Source organism: Bombina bombina, chromosome 7, assembly GCF_027579735.1.
Source record: "Bombina bombina isolate aBomBom1 chromosome 7, aBomBom1.pri, whole genome shotgun sequence".
NCBI lineage: Eukaryota > Metazoa > Chordata > Amphibia > Anura > Bombinatoridae > Bombina > Bombina bombina.
This window is the reverse complement of record NC_069505.1, coordinates 242,186,126-242,201,268: the sequence shown is the minus strand read 5'-3', so window position 1 is coordinate 242,201,268 and position 15,143 is coordinate 242,186,126. Positions and strand designations below refer to the sequence as shown.

Below are 15,143 nucleotides of genomic sequence, written 5' to 3'. Positions count from 1 at the left end.
GTGTATTAATGGCAATTAAATCAATGATCCAGTGTATTTATGACAGCTAATAAGTGATCCAGTGTATTAATGACAGCTAATAAGTGATCCACTGTATTAATGACAGTTAATAAGTGATCCAGTGTATTAATGACAGTTAATAAGTGATTGGTGTATTAATGACAGCTAATAAGTGATCCAGTGTATTAATGGCAACTAATAAGTGCTCCAGTGTATTAATGGCAATTAAATCAATGATCCAGTGTATTTATGACAGCTAATAAGTGATCCAGTGTATTAATGACAGCTAATAAGTGATCCACTGTATTAATGACAGTTAATAAGTGATCCAGTGTATTAATGACAGCTAATAAGTGATCCAGTTTATTAATGACAGGTAATAAGTGCTCCAGTGTATTAATGACAGCTAATGAGTGCTCCAGTGTATTAATGGCAGCTAATAAGTGATCCAGTGTATTAATGACTGACAGCTAATTACTGCTCCAGTGTATTAATGGCATTTAATAAATGATCCAGTGTATTTATTACAGCTAATTAGTGATCCACTGTATTAATGACAGTTAATAGGTGATCCAGTGCATTAATGACAGTTAATAAATGATCCAGTATATTAATGACAGCTAATAAGTGCTCCAGTTTATTAATGACAGGTAAAAAGTGATCCAGTGTATTAATGACATCTAATAAGTGATCCAGTGTATTAATGACAGCTAATAACTGCTCCAGTGTATTAATGGCAGTTAATAAATGTTTCAGTGTATTTATGACTGCTAATTAGTGATCCAGTGTATTAATGACATCTAATAAGTGATCCACTGTATTAATGACAGTTAATAAGTGATCCAGTAAATTAATGACAGTTAATAAATGATCCAGTATATTAATGACAGCTAATAAGTGCTCCAATGTTTTAATGACAGCTAATAAGTGCTCCAGTGTATTAATGACAGGTAATAAGTGCTCCAGTGTATGAATGACAGCTAATAAGTGATCCAGTGTATTAATGGCAGTTAATAAATGATCCAGTGTATTTATGACAGCTAATAAGTGATCCAGTGTATTAATGGGAGTTAATACGTGATCAGTGTATTTATGACAGCTAATAAGTGATCCAGTGTATTAATGACAGTTAATAAGTGATCAGTGTATTAATGACAGTTAATATGTGATCCAGTGTATTAATGACAGTTAATAAGTGATCAGTGTATTAATGACAGCAAATAAGTGATCCAGTGTATTTATGACAGCTAATAAGTGATCCGGTGTATTAATGACAGCTAATAAGTGATCCAGTGTATTAATGGCAACTAATAAGTGTTCCAGTGTATTAATGACAGTTAATAAATGATCCAGTGTATTTCTGACAGATAATAAGTGATCCAGTGTATTTATGACAGCTAATAAGTGATCCACTGTATTAATGACAGTTAATAAGTGATCCAGTGTATTAATGACAGCCAATAAGTGATCCAGTGTATTAATGACAGTTAATAAGTGATTGGTGTATTAATGACAGCTAATAAGTGATCCAGTGTATTAATGGCAACTAATAAGTGCTCCAGTGTATTAATGGCAATTAAATCAATGATCCAGTGTATTTATGACAGCTAATAAGTGATCCAGTGTATTAATGACAGCTAATAAGTGATCCACTGTATTAATGACAGTTAATAAGTGATCCAGTGTATTAATGACAGCTAATAAGTGCTCCAGTTTATTAATGACAGGTAATAAGTGATCCAGTGTATTAATGACAGCTAATAAGTGCTTCAGTTTATTAATGACAGGTAATAAGTGCTCCAGTGTATTAATGACAGCTAATGAGTGCTCCAGTGTATTAATGGCAGCTAATAAGTGATCCAGTGTATTAATGACTGACAGCTAATTACTGCTCCAGTGTATTAATGGCATTTAATAAATGATCCAGTGTATTTATTACAGCTAATTAGTGATCCACTGTATTAATGACAGTTAATAGGTGATCCAGTGCATTAATGACAGTTAATAAATGATCCAGTATATTAATGACAGCTAATAAGTGCTCCAGTTTATTAATGACAGGTAAAAAGTGATCCAGTGTATTAATGACATCTAATAAGTGATCCAGTGTATTAATGACAGCTAATAACTGCTCCAGTGTATTAATGGCAGTTAATAAATGATCCAGTGTATTTATGACAGCTAATTAGTGATCCAGTGTATTAATGACAGCTAATAAGTGATCCACTGTATTAATGACAGTTAATAAGTGATCCAGTAAATTAATGACAGTTAATAAATGATCCAGTATATTAATGACAGCTAATAAGTGCTCCAATGTATTAATGAGAGCTAATAAGTGCTCCAGTGTATTAATGACAGGTAATAAGTGCTCCAGTTTATTAATGACAGCTAATAAGTGCTCCAGTATATTAATGGCAGCTAATAAGTGATCCAGTGTATTAATGACAGCTAATAAGTGATCCAGTGTATTAATGGCAGTTAATAAATGATCCAGTGTATTTATGACAGCTAATAAGTGATCCAGTGTATTAATGGGAGTTAATACGTGATCAGTGTATTTATGACAGCTAATAAGTGATCCAGTGTATTAATGACAGTTAATAAGTGATCAGTGTATTAATGACAGTTAATATGTGATCCAGTGTATTAATGACAGTTAATAAGTGATCAGTGTATTAATGACAGCTAATAAGTGATCCAGTGTATTTATGACAGTTAATAAGTGATCCGGTGTATTAATGACAGCTAATAAGTGATCCAGTGTATTAATGGCAACTAATAAGTGTTCCAGTGTATTAATGACAGTTAATAAATGATCCAGTGTATTTCTGACAGATAATAAGTGATCCAGTGTATTTATGACAGCTAATAAGTGATCCACTGTATTTATGACAGTTAATAAGTGATCCAGTGTATTAATGACAGTTAATAAATTATCCAGTGTATTAATGACAGCTAATAAGTGCTCCAATGTATTAATAACAGCTAATAAGTGCTCCAGTGTATTAATGACAGGTAATAAGTGCTCCAGTGTATTAATGACAGCTAATACGTGCTCCAGTATATTAATGACAGCTAATAAGTGATCCAGTGTATTAATGACAGCTAATAAGTGATCCAGTGTATTAATGGCAGTTAATAAATGATCCAGTGTATTTATGACAGCTAATAAGTGATCCAGTGTATTAATGGGAGTTAATAAGTGATCAGTGTATTTATGACAGCTAATAAGTGATCCATTGTATTAATGACAGTTAATAAGTGATCAGTGTATTAATGACAGCTAATAAGTGATCAGTGTATTAATGACAGTTAATATGTGATCCAGTGTATTAATGACAGTTAATATGTGATCCAGTGTATTAATGACAGTTAATAAGTGATCAGTGTATTAATGACAGCTAATAAGTGCTCCAGTATATTAATGGCAGCTAATAAGTGATCCAGTGTATTAATGACAGCTAATAAGTGATCCAGTGTATTAATGGCAGTTAATAAATGATCCAGTGTATTTATGACAGCTAATTAGTGATCCAGTGTATTAATGACAGCTAATAAGTGCTCCACTGTATGAATGACAGTTAATAAATGATCCAGTGTATTAATGACAACTAATAAGTGCTCCAGTTTATTAACGACAGGTAATAAGTGATCCAGTGTATTAATGACAGCTAATAAGTGATCCAGTTTATTAATGTCAGGTAATAAGTGATCCAGTTTATTAATGACAGCTAATAAGTGATCCAGTGTATTAATGACAGCTAATAACTGATCCAGTTTATTAATGTCAGGTAATACGTGATCCAGTGTATTAATGACAGTTAATGATATGGAGTTGGGAGCCCAGGTGACTGTGACATATAGACAGAACTGTATGTCTTATGCTGTATAGGCTGTAGATTCTCAGGGAAACCCTGTTCTATACAAAAGGTCTCCCTGTAGTGGCTGAAGCCTAATGCTAGCCCCAGAGATACACAATGTACCATTACACAGCAATTCTTCATCCAACAAAGAATAGAAAATGAACACCTAGATTACGAGTTTAGCGTTAGGAGAGGTGCGGTGCAAACGAGCAGCGCTGGTATTACAGGTTTTTAGAAACCCGGCGTTAACCGCAAAAAAAGTGAGCGAAGAGCAAAATTTTGCTCCACATCTCACCTCAATACCAGCGCTGCTTAAGTCAGCGATGAGCTGGCTGAACGTGCTCGTGCACGATTTCCCCATAGGAATCAATGGGGGAGAGCTGGGTGAAACAAAACCTAACACCTTCAAAAAAGCAGCGTAAAGCTCCTAACGCAGCCCCATTGATTCCTATGGGGAAAAAACATTTATGTCTACACCTAACACCCTAACATGAACCCCGAGTCTAAACACCCCTAATCTTACACTTATTACCCCTAATCTCCCGCCCTCAACATAGCCGACACCTACATTATAATATTAACCCCTAATCTGCCGCTCCGGACACCGCAGCCACCTACATTATAGTTATGAACCCCTAATATGCTGCCCCCAACATCGCCGAACCTTACATTATATTTATTATCCCCTAATGTGAGTTGTCCGAGTTTCCGAGTCTGGCCAAAAAAGGTAACGGTACACCTATACCTGCAAGACTCGTAATACCAGCGGGCGTTAAAAAGAAGGGTTGGGACCGGCCAACACTGCTTTTTAAACCTAACGCAAAACTCGTAATCTAGGTGAAAGTGATTACATCAGAAAAAGTGACCATTCCCAACTGGCTTACTCAGCAATTAGCTTAAAAAAACTTTTCTTCAGTATCCCATGTAATAGCAGCACAATGTGCATATAATAAAGACAACTCACTGTAATGTGCATATAATAAAGGCAATGTGCATATAATAAAGGCAATGTGCTAATAATAAAGACAACTCACTGTAATGCGCATATAATAAAGGCAACACACTGTAATGTGCATGTAATTAAGGCAATGTGCATATAATAAAGACAACTCACTGTAATGTGCATATAATAAAGACAATGTGCATATAATAAAGGCAATGTGCTAATAATAAAGACAACTCACTGTAATGTGCATATAATAAAGACAATTCACTGTAATGTGCATATAATAAAGGCAATGTGCATATAATAAAGGCAATGTGCATATAATAAAGACAACTCACTGTAATGTGCATATAATAAAGGCAACTCACTGTAACGTGCATATAATAAAGGCAACACACTGTAATGTGCATATAATTAAGGCAATGTGCATATAATAAAGGCAATGTGCATATAATAAAGGCAATGTGCATATAATAAAGACAACTCACTGTAACATGCATATAATAAAGACAACTCACTGTAATGTGCATATAATAAAAACAACTCACGGTACTGTGCCTATAATAAAGACAACTCACTGTAATGTGCATATAATAAAAGCAACTCACTGTACTGTGCATATAATAAAGATAACTCACTGTAATGTGCATATAATAAAGGCAACTCACTGTAATGTGCATAAAATAAAGGCAACTCACTGCAATGTGCATATAATAAAGGCAACTCATTGTAATGTGCATATAATAAAGACAACTCATTTTACTGTGCATATAATAAAGGCAACTCACTGTATTGTGCATATAATAAAGACAACTCACTGTACATATAATAAAGACAACTCACTGTACTGTGCATATAATAAAGACAACTCACTGTACTGTGCATATAATAAAGGCAACTCACTGTACTGTGCATATAATAAAGACAACTCACTGTACTGTGCATATAATAAAGACAACTCACTGTACATATAATAAAGACAACTCACTGTACTGAGCATATAATAAAGACAACTCACTGTACTGTGCATATAATAAAGGCAAATCACTGTAATGTGCATATAATAAAGACAACTCACTGTAATGTGCATATAATAAAGACAACGCGCTGTACTGTGCATATAATAAAGGCAACTCACTGTACTGTGCATATAATAAAGGCAATTCACTGTAATGTGCATATAATAAAGACAACTCACTGTGATGTGCATATAATAAAGGCAACTCACTGTAATGTGCATATAATAAAGGCAACTCACTGTAATGTACATATAATAAAGGCAATTTGCATATAATAAAGACAATGTGCATATAATAAAGACAACTCACTGTACTGTGCATATAAAAAAGGCAATGTGAATTTAATAAAGACAACTCACTGTACTGTACAATGTGCATATACAAAGACAACTCACTGTAATGTGCATATAATAAAGGCAATTCACTGTAATGTGCATATAATAAAGGCAACTCACTGTAATGTGCATATAATAAAGGCAATGTGCATATAATAAAGACAACTCACTGTACTGTTCATATAATAAAGACAACCCACTGTAATGTGCATATAATAAAGACAACTCACTGTACTGTGCATATAATAAAGGCAACTCACTGCAATGCGCATATAATAAAGACAATTCACTGTAATGTGCATATAATAAAGGCAATGTGCATATAATAAAGGCAATGTGCATATAATAAAGACAACTCACTGTAATGTGCATATAATAAAGGCAACTCACTGTAATGTGCATATAATAAAGGCAACACACTGTAATGTGCATATAATTAAGGCAATGTGTATATAATAAAGGCAATGTGCATATAATAAAGACAACTCACTGTAATGTGCATATAATAAAGACAACTCACTGTAATGTGCATATAATAAAAACAACTCACGGACTGTGCCTATAATAAAGACAACTCACTGTAATGTGCATATAATAAAAGCAACTCACTGTACTGTGCATATAATAAAGAGAACTCACTGTAATGTGCATATAATAAAGGCAACTCACTGTAATGTGCATAAAATAAAGGCAACTCACTGCAATGTGCATATAATAAAGGCAACTCTTTATAATGTGCATATAATAAAGACAACTCACTGTAATGTGCATATAATAAAGGCAACTCACTGTAATGTGTATATAATAAAGACAACTCACTGCAATGTGCATATAATAAAGGCAACTCACTGTACTGTGCATATAATAAAGGCAACTCATTTTACTGTGCATATAATAAAGGCAACTCACTGTACTGTGCATATAATAAAGACAACTCACTGTACATATAATAAAGACAACTCACTGTACTGTGCTTATAATAAAGACAACTCACTGTACTGTGCATATAATAAAGGCAAATCACTGTAATGTGCATATAATAAAGGCAACTCACTGTACTGTGCATATAATAAAGGCAACTCACTGTAATGTGCATATAATAAAGACAACACGCTGTACTGTGCATATAATAAAGGCAACTCACTGTACTGTGCATATAATAAAGGCAACTCACTGTAATGTGCATATAATAAAGACAACTCACTGTGATGTGCATACAATAAAGGCAACTCACTGTAATGTGCATATAATAAAGGCAACTCACTGTAATGTACATATAATAAAGGCAATTTGCATATAAAAAAGACAATTCACTGTGATGTGCATATAATAAAGACAACTCACTGTACTGTGCATATAAAAAAGGCAATGTGAATTTAATAAAGACAACTCACTGTACTGTACAATGTGCATATAAAAAGACAACTCACTGTAATGTGCATATAATAAAGGCAATTCACTGTAATGTGCATATAATAAAGGCAACTCACTGTAATGTGCATATAATAAAGGCAATGTGCATATAATAAAGACAACTCACTGTACTGTGCATATAATAAAGACAACCCACTGTAATGTGCATATAATAAAGACAACTCACTGTACTGTGCATATAATAAAGGCAACTCACTGCAATGTGCATATAATAAAGACAACTCACTGTAATGTGCATATAATAAAGGCAATGTGCATATAATAAAGACAACTCACTGTAATGTGCATATAATAAAGACAACTCACTGTACTGTGCATATAATAAAGACAACTCACTGTACTGTGCATATAATAAAGGCAACTCACTGTGATGTGCATATAATAAAGACAACTCACTGTACTGTGCATATAATGAAGGCAACTCACTGTGATGTGCATATAATAAGACATCTCACTGTGATGTGCATATAATAAAGACAACTCACTGAGATGTGCATATAATAAAGACAACTCACTGTACTGTGCATATAATAAAGACAACTCACTGTGATGTGCATATAATAAAGACAACTCACTGTAATGTGCATATAATAAAGACAACTCACTGTACTGTGCATATAATAAAGATAACTCACTGTAATGTGCATATAATAAAGACAATGTGCATATAATAAAGGCAATGTGCATATAAAAAGACAGCTCACTGTAATATGTATATAATAAAGGCAACTCACTAATGTGCATATAATAAAGACAACTCACTGTAATGTGCATATAATAAAGACAACTCACTGTACATATAATAGAGGCAACTCACTGTAATGTGCATATAATAAAGCAACTCACTGTAATGTGCATATAATAAAGACAACTCACTGTAATGTGTATATAATAAAGGCAACTCACTGTAATGTGCATATAATACAGAAAACCCACTGTAATGTGTATATATTAAAGACAACCCACTGTAATGTGCATATAATAAAGACAACCCACTGTAATGTGCATATAATAAAGACAACTCACTGTACATATAATAGAGGCAACTCACTGTAATGTGCATATAATAAAGGCAACTCACTGTAATGTACATATAATAAAGGCAACTCACTCTAATGTACATATAATAAAGGCATTGTGCATATAATAAAGACAACTCACTGTACTGTGCATATAATAAAGACAATTCACTGTGATGTGCATATAATAAAGACAATTCACTGTAATGTGCATATAATAAAGACAACTCACTGTACTGTGCATATAATAAAGACAATTCACTGTAATGTGCATATAATAAAGGCAACTTACTGTAATGTGCATATAATAAAGGCAACTCATTTTACTGTGCATATAATAAAGGCAACTCACTGTAATGTGCATATAATAAAGACAACTCACTGTACTGTACAATGTGCATATAAAAAGACAACTCACTGTACTGTGCATATAATAAAGGCAACTCACTGTACTGTGCATATAATAAAGACAATTCACTGTGATGTGCATATAATAAAGACAACTCACTGTACTGTGCATATAATAAAGGCAATGTGAATATAATAAAGACAACTCACTGTACTGTGCATATAATAAAGACAACTCACTGTACTGTGCATATAATAAAGGCAACTCACTGCAATGTGCATATAATAAAGACAACTCACTGTAATGTGTATATAATAAAGGCAATGTGCATATAAAAAAGACAAGTCACTGTACTGTGCATATAATAAAGACAACTCACTGCAATGTGCATATAATAAAGGCAAATCACTGTAATGTGCATATAATAAAGGGAAATCACTGTAATGTGCATATAATAAAGGCAACTCACTGTACTGTGCATATAATAAAGGCAACTCACTGTAATGTGCATATAATAAAGACAACTCGCTGAACTGTGCATATAATAAAGGCAACTCACTGTACTGTGCATATAATAAAGGCAACTCACTGTAATGTGCATATAATAAAGACAACTCACTGTGATGTGCATACAATAAAGGCAACTCACTGTAATGTGCATATAATAAAGGCAACTCACTGTAATGTACATATAATAAAGGCAATTTGCATATAATAAAGACAATTCACTGTGATGTGCATATAATAAAGACAACTCACTGTACTGTGCATATAAAAAAGGCAATGTGAATTTAATAAAGACAACTCACTGTACTGTACAATGTGCATATAAAAAGACAACTCACTGTAATGTGCATATAATAAAGGCATTTCACTGTAATGTGCATATAATAAAGGCAATGTGCATATAATAAAGACAACTCACTGTACTGTGCATATAATAAAGACAACCCACTGTAATGTGCATATAATAAAGACAACTCACTGTACTGTGCATATAATAAAGGCAACTCACTGCAATGTGCATATAATAAACACAACTCACTGTAATGTGCATATAATAAAGTCAACTCACTGTACTGTGCATATAATAAAGGCAACTCACTGTACTGTGCATATAATAAAGACAACTCACTGTACTGTGCATATAATAACGACAACTCACTGTGATGTGCATATAATAAAGGCAACTCACTGTGATGTGCATATAATAAGACATCTCACGGTGATGTGCATATAATAAAGACAACTCACTGTGATGTGCATATAATAAAGACAACTCACTGTAATGTGTATATAATAAAGACAACTCACTGTGATGTGCATATAATAAAGACAACTCACTGTAATGTGCATATAATAAAGACAACTCACTGTACTGTGCATATAATAAAGATAACTCAATGTAATGTGCATATAATAAAGACAATGTGCATATAATAAAGGCAATGTGCATATAAAAAGACAGCTCACTGTAATGTGCATATAATAAAGACAACTCACTGTACATATAATAGAGGCAACTCACTGTAATGTGCATATAATAAAGGCAACTTACTGTAGTGTGCATATAATAAAGACAACTCACTGTACTGTGCATATAATAAAGGCAACTTACTGTAGTGTGCATATAATAAAGGCAACTCACTAATGTGCATATAATAAAGACAACTCACTGTAATGTGCATATAATAAAGACAACTCACTGTACATATAATAGAGGCAACTCACTGTAATGTGCATATAATAAAGACAACTCACTGTAATGTGTATATAATAAAGGCAACTCACTGTAATGTGCATATAATACAGAAAACCCACTGTAATGTGCATATATTAAAGACAACCCACTGTAATGTGCATATAATAAAGACAACCCACTTTAATGTGCATATAATAAAGACAACTCACTGTAATGTGCATATAATAAAGACAACTCACTGTACATATAATAGAGGCAACACACTGTAATGTGCATATAATAAAGGCAACTCACTCTAATGTACATATAATAAAGGCAACTCACTGTAATGTACATATAATAAAGGCAATGTGCATATAATAAAGACAACTCACTGTACTGTGCACATAATAAAGACAATTCACTGTGATGTGCATATAACAAAGTCAACTCACTGTACTGTGCATATAATAAAGGCAATGTGAATATAATAAAGACAACTCACTGTACTGTGCATATAATAAAGACAACTCACTGTACTGTGCATATAATAAAGGCAACTCACTGTGATGTGCATATAATAAAGGCAACTCACTGTAATGTGCATATAATAAAGACAACTCACTGTACTGTGCATATAATAAAGGCAACTCACTGTGATGTGCATATAATAAAGGCAACTCACTGTACTGTGCATATAATAAAGGCAATGTGCATATAATAAAGACAACTCACTGTACTGTGCATATAATAAAGACAACTCACTGCAATGTGCATATAATAAAGGCAACCTGTAATGTGCATATAATAAAGACAACTCACTGTAATGTGCATAGAATAAAGGCAATGTGCATATAATAAAGCCAACTCACTGTAATGTGCATATAATAAAGACAACTCATTGCAATGTGCATATAATAAAGGCAATGTGCATATAATAAAGACAACTCCCGGTACTGTGCATATAATAAAGACAACTCACTGTAATGTGCATATAATAAAGGCAACTCACTGCAATGTGCATATAATAAAGGCAACTCACTGCAATGTGCATATAATAAAGGCAACTCACTGTAATGTGCATATAATAAAGGCAATGTGCATATAATAAAGACAACTCACTGTAATGTGCATATAATAAAGGCAATGTGCATATAATAAAGACAACTCACTGTAATGTGCATATAATAAAGGCAATGTGCATATAATAAAGACAACTCACTGTAATGTGCATATAATAAAGGCAATGTGCATATAATAAAGGCAACTCACTGTACTGTGCAAATAATAAAGGCAACTCACTGTACTGTGCATATAATAAAGGCAACTTACTGTAGTGTGCATATAATAAAGACAACTCACTGTACTGTGCATATAATAAAGGCAACTCACTGTACTGTGCATATAATAAAGGCAATGTGCATATAATAAAGACAACTCACTGTACTGTGCATATAATAAAGACAACTCACTGTAATGTACATATAATAAAGGCAACTTACTGTAGTGTGCATATAATAAATACAACTCACTGTACAGTGCATATAATAAAGGCAACTCACTGTAATGTGCATATAATAGACAACTCACTGTAATGTGCATATAATAAAGGCAACTCAATGTACTGTGCATATAATAAAGACAACTTACTGTACTGTGCATACAATAAAGGCAACTCACTGTACTGTGCATATAATAAAGGCAATGTGCATATAATAAAGACAACTTACTGTACTGTGCATATAATAAAGACAACTCACTGTAATGTACATATAATAAAGGCAACTCACTGTACTGTGCATATAATAAAGGCAACTCACTGTACTGTGCATATAATAAAGGCAATGTGCATATAATAAAGACAACTCACTGTACTGTGCATATAATAAAGACAACTCACTGTAATGTGCATATAATAAAGGCAACTCACTGTAATGTGCATATAATAAAGACAACTCACTGTAATGTGCATATAATAAAGGCAATGTGCATATAATAAAGACAACTCGCTGTACTGTGCATATAATAAAGACAACTCACTGTAATGTACATATAATAAAGGCAACTCACTGTAATGTGCATATAATAGACAACTCACTGTAATGTGCATATAATAAAGACAACTCACTGTAATGTGCATATAATAAAGGCAATGTGCATATAATAAAGACAACTCACTGTAATGTGCATATAATAAAGGCAACTCACTGTACTGTGCATATAATAAAGGCAACTTACTGTAATGTGCATATAATAAAGACAACTCACTGTACTGCGCATATAATAAAGGCAACTCACTGTAATGTGCATATAATAAAGGCAACTCACTGTACTGTGCATATAATAAAGGCAATGTGCATATAATAAAGACAATTCACTGTACTGTGCATATCATAAAGACAACTCACTGTAATGTACATATAATAAAGGCAACTCACTGTACTGTGCATATAATAAAGGCAACTCACTGTAATGTGCATATAATAAAGACAATGTGCATATAATAAAGACAACTCACTGTACTGTGCATATAATAAAGACAACTCACTGTAATGTACATATAATAAAGGCAACTCACTGTACTGTGCATATAATAAAGGCAACTCACTGTAATGTGCATATAATAGATAACTCACTGTAATGTGCATATAATAAAGGCAACTCACTGTACTGTGCATATAATAAAGACAACGTACTGTACTGTGCATACAATAAAGGCAACTCACTGTACTGTGCATATAATAAAGACAACTCACTGTAATGTGCATATAATAAAGGCAACTCACTGTACTTTGCATATAATAAAGGCAACGTGCATATAATAAAAAAGACAACTCACTGTACTGTGCATATAATAAAGGCAACTCACTGTAATGTGCATATAATAAAGACAACTCACTGTAATGTGCATATAATAAAGGCAGCTCACTGTAATGTGCATATAATAAAGACAACTCACTGTAATGTACATATAATAAAGGCAACTCACTGTAATGTGTATATAATAAAGACAACTAAGTGTAATGTGCATATAATAAAGGCAAATCACTGTAATGTGCATATAATAAAGGCAACTCACTGTACTGTGCATATATAATAAAGGCAACTCACTGTAATGTGCATATAATAAAGGCAACTCACTGTAATGTGCATATAATAAAGACAACTCACTGTACTGTGCATATAATAAAGGCAACTCACTGTAATGTGCATATAATAAAGGCAACTCACTGTAATGTGTATATAATAAAGACAACTAACTGTAATGTGCATATAATAAAGGCAACTCACTGTAATGTGCATATAATAAAGGCAACTCACTGTAATGTGTATATAATAAAGACAACTCACTGTACTGTGCATATAATAAAGACAACTAACTGTAATGTGCATATAATAAAGGCAACTCACTGTACTGTGCATATAATAAAGGCAACTCACTGTAATGTGCATATAATAAAGGCAATTCACTGTAACATCGCTCTGCAAATGCAATAAGAATATATTCATAAAGAAAGAGCTTACCTCTTCTTTGTGATGGATTTCCTGGGTGTTTGTGTCAGTTCTTCAGCCTTGTACAGGCTGGTGTATGTCTCTTCTGGCTTCCTGCCTCTCCTACACATGAGGCTGGGTGCAGATATGGTGTGAGGGGTGCAGATGGCAGCAGATAAAGCCAAGAGAAAGTCCTGTGCAGTGCCAACCCCCCTGCACCACACAGAGCTGGTTAGTCCCAGTGCACCACACAGTGTAACAATTACTGCCCAGTGCACCACACAGTTCTCTTCACCTCATTGACTTGTGCAACCCACACACTGCACCAAACTACCTGAAATAATAAGCTCTGTAGTATCCTAGTTCTAGTTATGGATCAGACAGTTGTCAGCCTTGTGTACACTATTAGTTACTGTCTGTCCCACTGCATCAGACAGTACTAGTTACTAAATATAACAGCTAGTCCACATTGCACCCCACAGCACCCCTAAAGTACTTACTGCTAGGCATCAACAGTTCCTATACACTGCACCCCCAATGTACCCACTGCTAGGCATCAAATGTTCCTATACACTGCACCACACTAACATTACAGCCCCCCGTCACTACCCCACAATCACCAGCACCCTGTTTGCCCTGCACCAAAACTGTCTTATTCACCCTCACTTGGCACCTCACCCCAGCACTCTCTCCCTGCCTGACACCTCTCCTCAGCACTCTCTCCCTGCCTGACACCTCTCTTCAGCACATTCCCTACACTGCACCACACCTCTCTTCCAGCACTGCCTCTGTACACAAAGCCACACATTGCTCTCCTCCCCTCAGCTGCCTGATGCACAGAGCTGTCTGCTCTGTTCTATCCTCCTCTCATTCACCCAAACACACACAGACTGCAGCCCAGCCCCTGACTGTAAGTCAGAGGGGAAACCTCCTGCCTGCTTAGACACTCCCTCACCCCTCCCTAAAGGACAATCCTATTATATTAAAGAAGCCCTAGCCTGT

The 15,143-nt window shown here is 34.1% G+C and overlaps 1 protein-coding gene across 1 annotated transcript in view; it reads right to left on the bottom strand.

The window, feature by feature from the left end:
* Positions 1–14,568, bottom strand: part of FRMD4B (FERM domain containing 4B) — a 707,344-nt gene extending 692,776 nt beyond the window's left edge. Inside the window, exon 1 of the mRNA XM_053720679.1 lies at positions 14,175–14,568. The gene's annotated coding sequence lies outside the window, so the exon portion shown is untranslated. The remainder of the gene's footprint in view (positions 1–14,174) is intronic.
* Between the last annotated feature and the right edge of the window lie 575 nt (positions 14,569–15,143).